The sequence below is a fragment of the Tupaia chinensis genome, unplaced genomic scaffold, assembly GCF_000334495.1.
Source record: "Tupaia chinensis unplaced genomic scaffold, TupChi_1.0 Scaffold000170_1, whole genome shotgun sequence".
NCBI lineage: Eukaryota > Metazoa > Chordata > Mammalia > Scandentia > Tupaiidae > Tupaia > Tupaia belangeri.
In genome coordinates this window covers 995,215-1,009,456 of record NW_006159645.1, presented here as the reverse complement: position 1 = coordinate 1,009,456, position 14,242 = coordinate 995,215, and the positions used below count along the sequence as shown (strand labels likewise).

Genomic DNA, 14,242 nt, shown 5'->3' with positions numbered 1-14,242 from the left:
CGGCGGCCGCAGCCTCCGCACCGCAGAGCCCAGCCCGGAGCCCGCAGGTGAGCCGGGAGGACCACGACTGCACGCTCGGCGCGTTTGCAGCGCCGTCTCCGGCGGGCTTCACCCCATCCGCCATCGCGGTCCCCCGGGGTGCCTCGTCGCCTCCCCCTGCCCCTCCGGGGGTGAGTCCCTGCCGGGTGGGCTCGGGCAGGTTGGGGGCTTTTGGAGATCAGAAGAGCGTTGGCCCGGGGAGGGAGAAACTGGTGCTCGGAGGCTGCGGGGGTGCAGGAAAGGGACGCCCCACCCTGGGGCGCAGGCACTGCAGCCTGGTTGGAACCTGTCCCCACTCTCCACACCACGACCCCATTCTCTTCCACCCCCCATGTCATTTTAACTCTTAGACTCGCCCGGGCTGCTTTTCCTGTGCTTCCTTTCCCTGGCAGCCAAGTTGTTGGGTGTGTGTCTGTGCGACCCCCACCCCGCCCCACCAACCCTTGGGCCACTCACGGGGTTCGGGGCTCATTCCGGGACAGCGCGGGTACCGCAGCAAGCCTGGCACCTTCCCCGAGGAAGCGCACCTGCCGGGCTGGCGGGACGGCCGGCTCCCGCGAACATGGCTGGCGGGGGGGGGCCCGGCGGCCCCTGGCCGGGCTCAGCACCGGCTTCCACCCGGTCAGCGACTGCAGAATCGTGTCGGATTCTGCCCTCCCCTGAAGGCCGGCGCGTGGGCTGTTCCTCGGATCTCTGCAGGCAGCGCGCTGGATTGACTTGCACAACTTTCTCCCAAGCCCACCCCGGGCGTTCTTCTGGGGGGTCAGGGCCGGTGGACGAGCTGGCGCCCGGGCACTGACTGATTCAAAAGCACTCCCGTATTTCTGGGATGATTGTCCGCCTCAGTTTACCTTTGCCTCCTGGGTGGCTTGCCTTTCGTTTCGGGGTGCCAGTTATTTAGCGACATCCCTCAGAAGTCTGAGCCTGAGTGTGGTTTGCAAAGCTTGGAGGGATGCTTGAACTTTAGAAAATCAGCGAGGAGAACTCGGATTTCAGAATAAAAATGTCTGTCAAATCCATGTGCATCTTAGGAAACTGTCATCTGCCTCGACTCAGAGCTGACCCTGTCGGGTTCTGTTAAATAATGTGCATTTTCTGTTAATTCAAGCTTGCAGGCACCTTGAATTACGCTTGTGTCTAGCATCCTGGTAGGGTGTGTGTGTGTGTGTGTGTGTGTGTGTGTGTTTGTGTGTGTTTGTGTGTGTGTGTGTGTGTGTTGTGTTTCCAAGCATGGACAGAAGAAGATGCATCAGTTGCAGAGAAAACCTATGTTAATTCAAAATGGCAGCATGAAAAATCAGGCCAGGCAGAAGTAGCACAGACCAGAGCCAGCATCCACTGGCCTTTGACTTAAGCCTTGATGGGGGAGTTAGCAGGTGGGAAAGGCTCTCCTGGCTATCAGGCAAGGAGTGCTTCTTGGAGCTGAACTAGATTTTAGGGTGCTGCAGGGGCTTGGGGAATAAGTGGGAAGTTTAGGGGACTGTAATTAATTTCTCTCCTTACTAAAACCTGGCACAAAACGGAGTGAAAACTCTGAGCTTTCGCTCTTTGTGTTTCCAAGCATGGACAGAAGAAGATGCATCAGTTGCAGAGAAAACCTATGTTAATTCAAAATGGCAGCATGAAAAATCAGGCCAGGCAGAAGTAGCACAGACCAGAGCCAGCATCCACTGGCCTTTGACTTAAGCCTTGATGGGGGAGTTAGCAGGTGGGAAAGGCTCTCCTGGCTATCAGGCAAGGAGTGCTTCTTGGAGCTGAACTAGATTTTAGGGTGCTGCAGGGGCTTGGGGAATAAGTGGGAAGTTTAGGGGACTGTAATTAATTTCTCTCCTTACTAAAACCTGGCACAAAACGGAGTGAAAACTCTGAGCTTTCGCTCTGATTTTGTGTAGGCTCAACTACAGTCGACTCTGTGGTTGCTGATGTTCAATGCACAACTTTGTTGCTGTGTGGTACCTGTAAGTGGCTCTTAAAAGAGAAGGGTGTGTAGTGTAAACATCATCCAAGAAACGTGCATATAACAGATCTCAGGTTCTCAGAGCTCCTTTCATGGGAAGAACTGATTTAGTGTCCTAAGCGAGCACCCAGGCACCGAGGGGACAGCAGCTTCTTGAAAGGTGACTCATTTGAGGACTTTGGAAAGCAGCCTTTCTTTCCCTTTTCACTGCCGTGCTGCCAGCCATCTTGTCTTTCAGGAAGGAGATGCATGAGGAGGCGAGCGCTTGGGGAATAAGGAACTAGAGGAAGAAGATGAGCACTAAGGTCAGGAGTGGCGGGGCTCAGGGCAGCCTGAGCGAGCATCCCGTCAGCCTCCTTTTTACAGCAGGGAGACTGAATCCAGCAGGGTGAACAGATTGCCAAGGTCATTTAGCTGGCGGGCACCTGGCATTGCAGACCCAAGTACAGGTCTGTAATTCCCAGTGCAGACTCCCAAATGCCACCTTTTAAAACCTGGCGAGGGGGAAAAGGGCAGACCTCTCATTAGGCTAGCAAACACTGTGAGCAACAGGAAATCAAACTGTAACGTGAGTTAAGAAGTCTATAGGTGTTTGAACTAAGTGATTGCGTCTTAGTTTCTGAATTCGAGTCCATTTAACTTCTTAAGCTGTGTGAACCTCGTGTTATCATTTTCCAGTGAAAAGATGGTCCTATATTTAAGAATTAAACATGTAACTTTCGTCGACATCTTTGAGGTGGGAAGTCCCTTCTTTGATTAAAAATGTAGTTACTCCTGTTTGTGGAGAACCATTAGGCCGATTTCTTTGGAAAGGAAACCAAAGTGGGCCACGTATCTAATTTTTTGGGAATGTGTCTAATTTTAAGTAAAAGTAAGTAACAAGCCTATTTTTAAATAGCTTTGAAGCAGCACAGGAGACAGGCTCTTCTAGAATTTGAATTTTCCAAGTCATGAATCACTGACCTCCAATCTACTAAAGCAGAACTAGAAATTATGCATGGGTCGGTGTTTGTGCAGAGGTGGTGAGAACAGGGAAGAGCTTTCTCTGGGCATTCTGTACCTTTATGGGCAGAGGGAGGAGCAGTGGGAGGCAGGGTCAGGGAGAATGACTTGAGACTGTGGAATGATTGGGAGCCAGGTCTGGATAGCCATTTACAAATAGCAAAGGACAGATACTGATGTGACACGTCCCATTTAAAAAAATCACTTGCATTAGAGCATGAATGTGAAGACATGTCCAAGATATTTAAAACAACAAGTTAAAAGATATATAAACACATGCGGTTTGCACTTGTTGATAAACAACGCAAAATACAGATAAGCAAATGTTCTTTTTCAAAGATCACCATGAACGAGAGGCTGGATCTGTGCTGTCCAGTTTAGTAGCCGTTGGGACATGAGGCTGTTGAACACTTGAAACGTAGCCAGTCCAAGCTGAGATGTGTTCTGAGTATAAAATATACACCAGATTTCAAAATGTCTGTGCAAAAAATTATTTTAAATACCTCCTTAATACTTGGCATATTGATTTTTATATCAAAGTCATATGTTGGCTAGACGGGGTAACTACCAGAAAATACTATAAAACATTGATTGCATGTGTGCCTTGCACACCTGTCTGACATTGTATTTCCGGTGGACAGTCATTAACAGGAAGTGGAGGTTGGCTGAGGCAAATGATGCTTTTGTAGAACTAGATGTGTAAGGAGCAGCTTGAACAGACGCTGGAAGGGAAGTAGGATGGGTGGAGAAGGCCACAGGAGTACTTTGTAGATGGAGCAGGAGGGCGTGCACTGGGCGGGGATGGCCGGGTTGTCAGACTTTATGAAGTGGAATGAACAGATCGCCGTGTGGTGATCTGGTCGGGGTAATGGAGTCAGGGTTGGCAGAGGTTATGGTGGTGGGACTTTACCCAGGAAGGTGAAAGGGCAGCACTGACATACCTTGCAGCGCATTGGCAAGGAACTTCCCTATCATGTCAGGTCCGTGTTCACATGTCAGAATGAGACAGCTGCTGCAAGGAGGAGGGGTCCTGGGACTTAGCCTAGTTCTGACTCTAGGAGTGTGTTGTTTTTTTAAATGGGGTGGACAAAATCTGTCCATCAACTTTACTAGGTATCTTCCATGGGATGAGTATGGCCTATCAAAAAACATGGTTATGGGACTGGCAGATGGCATCATGGTTACATCTCTGGCCTCCCATGCAGTTGACCATGGTTCAAGTCCTGAACCCTGCCATTTGAAACTTACACCAGGCGCGTGTGCGTGCATGCCCAAAGTCCCAAGAAGAGAATGGAGGAGAAGGGATTGCAACATGGCCATCACCCTTGAGGGAGTGATTTCTTGCTTTCTGTCTCTGTCTTCCTCTGTCTCTCCAGAAAGCACATGAGCCCTATAGCAAAAATCCCTCTCTCTCTAAAAAAAAAAAAAAGAAACCAAAAAATGCACAGTTATATTAGAGTTTACATACTCCATTAAAGTATTTCATATTACTTCTATGCTTGTGTATGAAAACAAAAATGAGGGGCCAGCAGGCGGTATGGAGATTAAGGCAGCTGGATCCCACATAGCCACTGTGTGGGTTGGTCCTTGGACCCCGTGTTTTGACAATCTCACTGGGAATGTGTGCGTGCATGGCCAAAATCCCAAGAGAAGGGATTGCATCATGGCCATTCCCCCTAGGGGTGATTTTTCACTTTCCTTCTCTGCCTCTCTCTGATGAGCCCATGTGCCCTATAGCAAAACAAAAACAAAAACAAAAACAGAAAAAAAACGAACAAACCCAGAAACAACACTTACCAGTGTTCTTATTAATTTCATAGAGGCTGACCATTTCATTTTTGTACTTGACTTTAATGAAATTTTTGTTGGCCTGAACATCTGAATGGCTGGCTACACTCAAGGACACATCCACACGTTTTCCTATGTGAAAGCAGCACAAAATATACATGAAAGGTATGGGCATTTTATTAATCATTTAAAAGACCATTGCATTGAACTCCTCATGGCTCTATCCTGGCATTTTCCCTGTAGCTGGACCAACATTGCAGATTGGTCAAAGTTTCTGTTTTGTACTTACTTTCCCACTTTTTCGACTCTCATTTTGCACGTTATGCAACTTCACAGAGTTGATGGTAACAATAAATGAATTACAGACCTAGAACTTCACACATAGTGAAGTTGGCCTTAAGCAGTTGGCCAACTTTTTTTCTTTTTTGCTGTAAACTGTATAGTAGGGAATTTGAATGTAAATTAAATAATTGGATAAAGTAATTTATGTTATGGTGTGAATTGAAAGACATCTCTAAACGCTAATTTTGTCTTTAAAAAGTAACTGAGTAAACCACACTTTGAAAAAATTTTAAATTAAAAAAAAGGATTTGTTATATACATTGAAGTTGCACATTAAACTAATCACATTTAATTTGTTATATTTGACCATATTACCTGCAGTTACCTTCCCTATGTCCTTGTCAAGACTGGATATTATCAAACTTTTTAATCTTTGTTAACTTTGTATATTTAAATGGTGCCTCTTTTTTGGTTTTGGAGGGAGGCTATGGGGCACATACACTCACCAGACAGAGACAGGGAAAAAGAGAGAAAATAAAATAATAAAGCACTCTCCAGAAAGGATGGCCATGCCACAGTCCCTTCTCCTTCAGTCTCCTCTCAGGATTTTGGGCACATATGCATATGTTTCCAGCATAATTTGCAAGCCAGTGGATCTGAGACTTGAACCACCAAGTCAGCCATGTGAGATCCAGCATCATAACTTACACGCCACCTACTGGCTCCTAAATGTCACCTCATTTTAATTTGTAGTTCTTTAGGGGTCAGCAGGTGACATAGTGGTTGAGGCACTGGACTCTCACATGGCTGACTGCAATTCAAGGCCTGGACCCAGTGGCTTAAACTCACACTGGGTGTGTGTGTATATGTGCCCAAAAATACAGAGAGAGGAGAACAGAGGAGAAGGGATTATGGTGTGGCCATACCTCCAAGGAGTGATTTCTCACTTTCTCTCTTGTCTCTGGTGAGCTTATGCTCCTTACAGCAAAAATCTCTCTAAAAAATAATAAATTATAATAAATAAATTTGTAGTTCTTCATGAGATTGAACTTTTTGGATAAATATCATGGCTATTTGTACTTATTTTTCTTTGAAGTAGTATTTTATATTTTACGTATTATTCCTCTGGAGTGATCTTATACATCTTATTAATGTATGAGAATGCCTTATATGTTAAGGGAGTTTTCTCTTTTTCTTGTATATTGAAAATATATTTCACAGTTTTTCATGTAAAATTTTTGCCCTATGGTAAGTTTTAAGTTAGTTTATAAGTAAGTCTATATTTTCCATTTTTAGTTATTGATAGTATTTATTTTTTTTTCTTGCCTAGAAAGATATTTTTTAGGACAGCAGGTGTCGTGGAGGTTATGACCACTTGATCCCACATGGCCAACTGAGTGGTTTAAGTCCTGAACCCGGTGGCTTGAAAAACATGCCAGTCATATGTGTGCGCATGACCAAAATTCCAACAGGAGAATGAAAGAGAAGAGATTGTAGTATGGCCATCTCCCCCCAGGGGAGGGGGTGATTTCTCACTTTCTCTTTCTCTCTGATGAGTACACGCACTGTACAACAAATAAACAAACAAACAAACAAAAAGGAAGAAAGAAAGAAAGGCATTTAGCTCTTTAATATTATTAGTAGTAGTAGTATTTTTTATAACCTGAGAGCTCATGCATTTGTCAGAGAGGGAGCGAATGAAAGCCCAGTGCAATTCCTTTTCCTTCATTTCTCCATCCTGCCAGGATTTTGGCCTCATGCACGTACATACCTGGAGCGTTTATCATGCTGCCAGGATGGGGCTTTGAACCACAGTTGGCCATGTGGGATCTGGCTTTCTGTGTACAGTACTCAAGTGTATTACGTGGCCAGCTCTCTAACATTATTTTTTAAAAACGTATCTAGGTATTTTTATTTTTATGGTTTCACTTTATAAAAACTTAGTATGTTGAATTATAATAATTTATTTGGATTGTGAGTGAGTTAGGGATTTGGACAGATCTCTTCTCTCCTGTCTCCAGCCCGTGTAGTCAATTATCATGGCATCACTTATTGTCTAATACTCCTTTCTCCACAGTTTCAGATTCAGCTTTTTTTTTTTTTTTTTTGAGAGGTTTTCACTATAGGGCGCGAGCGCTCGCCAGAAAGACAGAGAGAAACATAGAGATAGAAAGCGAGAAATCACCCCCCCCCCGGGGGGAGGGATGGCCACGCCGCAATCTCTTCTCCTCCATTCTCCTCTTGGAATCTTGGGCACGCACACACACGCGCCCGGCGTGAGTTTTAAGCCACCGGGTCCGGGACGCGAACAGCGGTCGACTACGTGGGAGTCCAGTGACATAGCCATTACGCTAACTGCTGGTTCCCATCAGATTCAGCTTTTATCATAGATTGATTTCCTACATTATATGACTCTATTTCCAGACTCCCTACTCTGTTAGCCTACCTATTTTTGTATCACTATCAAACCATCTTCTTTTTTCTACATTTTTGTTCTTCTTCTACCTTGAGAGAGAAAAAAGAGAGAGAAACAAGCATCCTTCACAAGATCTTCAGGCCATGATCCTCTTCCCACCCCGACAGTCAGTCAGGGTCACAGGTGCATACTGGGCATGCCTGGTGTGTCTAGGGAGACCCGGATGTGAATCTGGAATCTTCCCACATGGCTTCCAGCATCAGGCAGCAGCATCCCTGCTGCCTGCATTACTGTGACTGAGACTCAAATCCTCTTAATACTGAAACTTTCTTTTTTGAGAGAGATTTTTGCTATAGGGTGTGCATACTTGTTGGAGAGACAGAGAGAGATAGAGAGACAGAAGAGAGACAGAAAGCAAGGGATCACCCCTCAGGGTGGATGGCCATGCTGCAATCCCTTCTCTCTTCTGCTCTCTGGATTTTGGGCATGTATGCACCCAAACATACCCAGTGTGATTTTTCAAGCCGTTCATTCAGGACTCCAACTGCACTCAGCTATGTGGGAATCCAGCTGCCTTTACGACCACATCACCTGTTTTCCCTCATTATAAAACAAGGTTTTATAATGGTTTTATAATCACACTGGATATGAGAGAGCGAGAGATAGCATCCCAACAAGGTCTTGATGTTGTGATCCCTCCTTGACATCAACTAGCTCTGGGTCACAAGTGCACACGTGCCTGGCACACTCAGGGAGGTCACCAGATGTGAACTTAGAACCTTCCCATGTGGGTCAGTTTTGTAGGACATAGCCTTTTACCATTGTACCATCATCTGGCCCCTGGTTGCTGCCATGTTGATTCCGCAGATTGATTTAGGGAGGATCAACACACCATGCATTGAGTCTTTGCAGCAAAAGAATGAGCACGTTTTCCTGCCCTTCCAATCCTTTCCTATGTTCCATAAAGCCTTACAGTTTTCTATTTTTTGAGAGATTTTTTGCTATAGGGTGTGCGTGCTTGCCAGAGAGACAGAAAGCAAGGAATCCCTTTTCCTCCATTCTCCTCTAGGAATTTTGGGCATGTACACACACTTGCTTGGCATTAAAAAAAAAATTATTTGTTTATTTAATTCCATTTGTTATTATTATTTTTTTAAAGAGGTTTTCACTATAGGGTGCGTGCGCTCACCAGACAAACAGAGAGAGACATAGAGACAGAAAGAGAGAAATCGCCCCCCCAGGGGGGATGGTCACGCTGCAATCCCTTCTCCTCCATTTTCCTCTAGGAATTTTGGGCATGTACCCACACTTGCTTGGCATTAAAAAAAAAATTATTTGTTTATTTAATTCCATTTGTTATTATTTTTGAATTTGAACAGAGAGAGACAGACAGAGCAAAAGGGAAAGTGAGGAAGCAAGCTGCCAGGTCTGGAACTAGAACCGAGTACACAGAAAGAGAGAGAGAGAAAGTGAGAAAGCAAGCCGCCAGATCTAGGACTTGAACCATGGTCAGCCATGTGGGAGTGTCTAGTGCCTTAACCACCACGCCACCTGCTGGTCCCATTGCCTGGCATGTTTTAAGCCACTGTGTCTGGGACTTGAACTGTAGTCAACTACATGGGAGTCTAGTGACGTAACCATTATGCCATCTGGTGGTCCAAGCCTTACAGTTTTCTTCATTGAGGATTTGTACATCTCTCTTTAGTAAATATATAGGAAAATGGGCAGAACCCCTAAAAAGAAAACTAGAATTTTGATGATGGACTTAAAGAAAAGCTTACACCGATGAAGGGAGACTTCCTGTTCTTGGTTGGGAAGGTGGAGTCAGGGCGGCCTGTGGTTAAGAGCTAATTGTGGTTTGTGGTCTGAATTCTTACTCTACTACCTTCTGACTACACAACCTTGGGCAAGTTATTTCACTGTTCTCTCTCTCTCTCTCTTATTTTTTTAAGAAAGAGGGAGGTAGGGCCAGCAGGTGGCATGATGGTTAAGGGCGCTGGACTACCACATGGTCAACTGTAGTTCGAGTCCCAGACCTAGTGTTTTGCTTTCTCACTTTCCCTCTCCTTCTCGCTTTCTCACTCTATCCCTCTCTGGTCAGATAAAATAAATAGATAAATAAAGTTAAATAAAATCATTCTTTTTTTCAAAAAAAAAAAAAGGAAGAGGAAGAGAAGGAGGGAAAGGGAGAGAGACTGAGATCAGTATCTCTGATAGGTTGTGACCCGCCTACCCCAGCCTCCGAGTCAGCTAGGATCACAGACACACACAACCATGCTTGGTGTATTCTGGTCTCCCAGGAACCAAACTCAGGCCTCCCATGTTGTTTTCAGCCTCCCAAGTGGTGCCGCTACCTATGTGCCTCTGTGTCTGGGGCATTCTTCACTATTCTCTCTCTCTCTTTTCCTTTTTATTTCTTCCATGAGAGAGACAGAGAGAGTGAGAGAAGGACAGATAGGTACACCCACCAAGGTCTTCACACTTTCCTCCTGCCTCAAGCAGCCTGTGTCGTGGACCTGCATGCCTCGTATGTACAGGGAGACCTCAGGATGTGAATCCATTGTGTTACTGCTGTACAGGTGTAGCCAACTCATACTTTACATTTTTAACCTCAGTTTTCACATCTTTGCAATAGGAATAATAGTAGGGGCCGGCAGGTGGCATGGTGGTTAAGGGCACTGGACTCCCACACGGCCAACTCCCGTTCGAGTCCTGGACCTGGTGGCTTGCTTTCTCACTTTCACTCTCTCTCTTTCTCTGTCTCTCTCTGATCAAAGTGGAAAATAATAATAATAAATGAAGTTAAAGTAATTCTTTAAAGGAGAAAAAGGATAGTAAAACTGTGTGATGGGGTTATTGTGAGGACTAAACGATCACACCCACATATATACGTACATATTTTGTTTATTGTATTAAGCACATAGTGAATGCTTAATATTCTAACACAAAGTTTCAGACTTGACAATTGTGATTACTTTAGGTACCCTTGTCAATGGAATCTATAAATCCAGTATAATAACAATCACAGGCCGGGTGGCAAGCAGCATGGTAGTTAAAGGTGTTGTACTCCCACGTGGCTGACCACGGTTCAAGTCTTGGACCTGGTGGCTAGCTTTCTCAATTCCTCTCTCTCTCTGATCAGACTGGAAAATAATAATGATAATAATAATAAATACAGTTAAATAAAATAATTCTTTTAAAAAAATAACAATCACAGGCCTGGAGAAACTCTGGAAACATTTTGACAATTTTCTTACAAGTTCGACGGGGGAAGTGAACCAGTGGAAGCGCCCGCAAATGTAGAAGAGAGAGTCATTGGGGTGAGGTGGGCATTGCTTGCTTTGTCTTTGAGGTAGGTCAGCCTTGGCCCTCTAGCACCGTGCTTCCCTGGACTGGGTGAATGCACGTCTTTCCTACCATTCCATGCATCTTGCCTTCCCTCATTCCTATACTACCTACTCCTGTTGGAGTTTTCCATAGAATGTTCCCAGCAGCTCTTAGACCTGGCTATGAAGAGGACCTGTTGGTAGGGAGGACAGCTAAGCCCACATGCTCCCATTCCCTTTGTGACAGGTGAGGTTCTGAGGTCTAAGAAGGTGAAGAGTGAAGTGTGTGCTCATCAAATCAATCTGTCCTCTCTTTCTCATGAGCTCCCAGTGTCAGCAGGACCCCTACCTTGGGTGGGGTGGAAGGGGCCCAGATGGAATGTCAGGTTGCCCAGTCAGGGTGACTGGAAAGGGAAGGAGCTGGGGGCCTTCCTGCTGGAGGCCCACCTGAAGCTGGGCAGAGGTGCTTTTTCTGTTCTTAATGATTGTACGAGGTCTCTACTGCTCTTAGGTAGGCAGGCACCTTGGGAAGCCCTTACAGTCTTTCTCCTCATGGTTTTGAGTGGAGCTGTCAACCTCCTCTTGGTGTGTACATTAGCACCCCTTCCAGATGGTAAGGACTTTGTGCACATCTGCTCAGCTCTGTTTTCCCTTGAGTTGAACATAGTGCTTGGAGGGCTAGGGCTCAAAATACACATTAGTAATTCATGTGTAATTCATTCTTAAAAATCCAAATTAAGGGCCAGTCAGCTAGCATGGTGGTTGAGGTGGCTGGGTTTCATGTGGCTGACTGTGTGGCTCGGATCCTGGACTCAGGGGCTTGAGGGCTATGCCAAGTGCCTGTGTGTGCATGTCCAGAATCCCAAGAGGAGAATGGAGGAGGGATTATGGTGTGGACACTGCCTCCCCCCACCCCCTGTCCCATCAACTCCAGTGGGGAGTGGGATGATTTCTCTCTCTCTCTCTCTCTCTTTCTCTCTCTCTCTGAGTGCATGCACCTTATAGCAAAAACTGGGGAAATAAAAAGGCCTAAATAAAATGATGTAGTGATCAAAAACTCCCCCAAATACCTTCTCTCCTCTTTTTTAAAAGTAAAATCTTAGTGTATTTTTTGTTGCACTGAGCAGTGTTCTAGTGACCTGAAAGAATTACTAGAATGTTTTAAATTGTCCTTAAAAAAGTGTTTTCATTGCTAGAGGGCACGTGTGTTTGAGAGAGAGGGGGGGAAGAGAGAGAGAGAGAGAGAGAGGATAGAGAGAAGGCATCTCTAAGTGGGGCGTGGTCATGATACAGTCCTTTTTCTTGCATTTCTCCTTCCCATTAGGATTTTGGGTGCACACACGTACATGCCCAATGTGTCTTTCAAGCCACTGGGCTGGGATTTGAACCACAGTTAGCCAGGTGGGACCTGGCTGCCTTAACTGCTGAGGTACGAGATGCCATATATATTTTTAAAAATTTATGATAAAGCTTGTGTGTGTGCACACAGGAGAGTGAGAAAAAAATAGATGAGCCCCCGTCCCAGGGTTTGATCACGATACAGTCCCCTTCCTCCAGTCTTCCAGCCCGTCAGATCTTGGGCACTTGACATGTTTCAGCCTGGCATGTTTCAGCCTGACAAATCTTGGGCTTCAAAGCAGCTTTCTATGTGAGATCTGGTTTCTCTTGACTAGCACGTTACTGCTGTGCCATGGAGGCAGCCTTTAAAGTGTTCTTAAGCGCTAAACTAATCAGCTTCTAAAAAAATAATAATTTAAAAGCCAATAAAGGAATATGAGTTTGCTATAAAATATTTTAAAACTGTATAATTACATAAAATAAAAGAAAATTTAAATAGTTAATTATTTAGATTTTAAATTATTAACTAATTGTTTAAATTCATTCATTCATTCATTCATTCATTTAAATTTGCTACAGAGCATGTGCACTCACCAGAGGGAGATAGAGAGAGAGAGTAAAGTGAACCATCAAGTCCAGGACTTGAACCATGGTCGGCCATGTTGGAGTCCAGCACCTTAACCACCACATCTCCTGCTAGCCCCAATAAAAGGAAATTCTGTTTCTTTCTTTCTTTCTTTCTTTCTTTTTTTTTTTTTTAAGAGAGATTTCTTGCTAGAGGGCACAGGCGCTTGCCAGAGAGAGAGAGAGAAACAGAGAGACAGGAAACAAGAAGTCATCTTCCAGGGGGATGGCCACGCGGCTATCCCTTCTCCTCCATTCTCCTCTGGGGATCTTGGGCGTGTGTGGTCTACGACATGGGAGTCCAGCCATGTAACCATTTTGGCATCTGCTGGTTCTGGAAATTCTAGGTTTCAATCTCTGCCTTCTGCCTTCACTCTCACTCCCAGTTCTCCCAACATGTTAGTCCGAACAGATCCTTTTCTGTGTATCTGTGTGTCTGTCAGTCTGTCTACCTACCTATCTACCTACCTATACATTGTGTATTCTTATATTAATATTTGCATAAGTGAACGTGTACACATGTGTATGCATGTATAGATACACATGCTTTAGTATTCATATATCCGTGTATAGGCTCCTTTTGATAATAAAATGGAATACATTTCCTAATGGTAAAACAACAAATAGCTCTAGCAATAACAGACATACAGTAGTTTTTCATTTCATTTCGCTGGCCATAAAGTAACCCCCTGGTTTCATACTAGCAAGGCTCAATCTTGCTATTTTATTTCTTCTGTAGCAAATGAATGTTTAGGTAATTTTTTTTTTTTTACAGTGACAAAGAGTTAAGTAGTCAATTTTAGTTTTAGGAATGATTGGAAAGGTTTTGTAAAAATCTCAGATTACAGAATTTACAGGTACCTATCAAATCACATTAACGGGAAAAGATCGGAATAGACAGTGCACTGTTTAGATGGGAGAGGAAGACAGATGGTGAGGAAGGGAAGGTCACTATTCAAAGCTCCCTTGCCAGTGAGCTTTCACAATGGCACCAATGTCAGGAATAAGCCAGAGGAAATGAAAGGGCCTACGAGGTGGCTTGCTCAGATATTTCCCACAGAGAATGCTTTGGCAGCTAACTGCATGCCTGCCTACTTCAAACGTGTCCTTCTTCATTGTCATGATCATTACCAGCCCACAGCCTGTATTTCAGGAATGAGTTAAGGGAGCAAACATTTCTGAATATATCTTTATTCCATATACTCTGCGGATATTACCTCACTTAATCCCCATGACTGTCCATTATCGATGCCTGGCCCCATTTTACAGATGAAGAATTTAATGAGTGGAGGTACCACATCTAGACTGTGGGTCTATCGGACCCGCTAAAAAGTCCACACTGTAACCTCTGTGTGTGTTTATCCTGACGGCACAGGTCTAATTTGTATCGTGAGTGTGATCCAAGGCATTTTCTTTGGTTCTTTGAACTGCTAGGAAAGATAGAAGATCATCTTTCATATATATATGAAT

The 14,242-nt window shown here is 44.6% G+C and overlaps 1 protein-coding gene across 1 annotated transcript in view; it reads left to right on the top strand.

The window, feature by feature from the left end:
* Positions 1–6: 6 nt before the first annotated feature.
* The window catches only part of SCRN1 (secernin 1), an 88,896-nt gene continuing 74,660 nt past the window's right edge, over positions 7–14,242 (top strand). The window contains exon 1 of the mRNA XM_006146215.1: positions 7–47. The gene's annotated coding sequence lies outside the window, so the exon portion shown is untranslated. The remainder of the gene's footprint in view (positions 48–14,242) is intronic.